We start from the raw sequence: 1,452 nt of genomic DNA, 5'->3' as shown, positions 1-1,452 counted from the left end.
CAGGCAATCCACTCACCTCAGCCTCCTAAAGGCATGGGATTACAGGCTGAGCCACCGAGCCCGGCTCCTTGCTACATCTTATACATATTATTGCACTTTTTAGAAAACTACAGCAACCTGCTCCTTTTTCTTTACTCTTACTTTGGTAAATCCCATTCCTTTTTCAGGTCCAAGATTAAAGATCATTTTACCTGAAAGGTGTTCCCAAAGTTCTAACTCCAGGATAGAATCTCATGATCTCACATCCTTTTATCTCAGTGCCTCAGTACCTGGCACATAAGAGGTTTTTTTTTATTTATTTATTTATTTCACTCTGCTTCTTATCTCAAAATTCTAATGATTATTTAGAAGGATTGAATGCATGTTGTTCTGTCACCTTAAACATGTATTTGCAATGGAGCATACAACATGTCTTACTTTATATGAGTTAACTAGTTCGTTTTTGTCATAGCAGTTGGAAGAAGTTCTAAAAATTAATTTATTGTATCTATGTATTACCCAAAAGAAAAAAAAAATCTCGTCAATATTAAGTTACAAATAAACTCTTGTTTTAGTAGGTATTTTCCAAAATGTAACTCATTAGATAAAATACCTTTGCTTATAGGTCAACCCTCTTCTAGTAATCTTAGAGATATATATAGCAGCCCATTTACATTGGAGGGCACCTTGTGAGATTATACTGTCTAGTGTTAAATATTTCACAGGAAATTATTGGTATTTCTCCTCAGCCAAACTGAGTGATTATTAATTCATGACTAGAAAATTATAAAACTAGGAGAATGGATTGTTCATGATATAATTATAGATTTTAAAATCATATTCTTTGTAAAATATCTTTGAACATGCCACAATACATAATACAACATGCAGCTAGAGGTTGAATTAAAGACATTATGTCTGGGGCAAGTAGACCACTTTAACACCATCAGTACCCATGGAGTCCTGGGTGGCCAGTGGCATTGTTTATTGTTAAAAGAACATTAAAAGATAAGCTTTTACTGGCAGGGTACTTCCTGACTTCAGGGACAAAACATTGATGGAAATAATCCAAAAAAGTGTTCTTGTTGTCTAGAAATTCTTGTACAACCGAAAGTTTGGCAGCTGGTGTTTATCTTTTCCATTTAAGTCTTGAGAACTAGCTGCTTTATAGATAAGGACAGTCCTGATCATAAACTCAACTGCATTTGCACAAAACAGAGTTAGCTTATCCCTTTCTGCCTTAAATCCTGATGCTTGCTTCTCTTCCTAATACATGTATTTTGTGATATGTTTTGGGCACTTTTGTCTGCATTAAAAACCTGTTTAGACAGATATTCTTTTTTCTCAATGATTTTCTTAATAGTATCTGAGAACTTGCCTGCTGCCTCTTGGCTGATGAAGCTGCTTCTTCTGTTATCTTGACATTTTAAAAGGCAAACTTCTTTATAAACTTATCAAGTCATCCTTTGCTGG

This window comes from Carlito syrichta, unplaced genomic scaffold (assembly GCF_000164805.1).
Source record: "Carlito syrichta isolate Samal-C Ts95f unplaced genomic scaffold, Tarsius_syrichta-2.0.1 Scaffold315908, whole genome shotgun sequence".
NCBI lineage: Eukaryota > Metazoa > Chordata > Mammalia > Primates > Tarsiidae > Carlito > Carlito syrichta.
The sequence above is the reverse complement of the archived record's forward strand: the minus strand, read 5'-3'. Positions refer to the sequence as shown.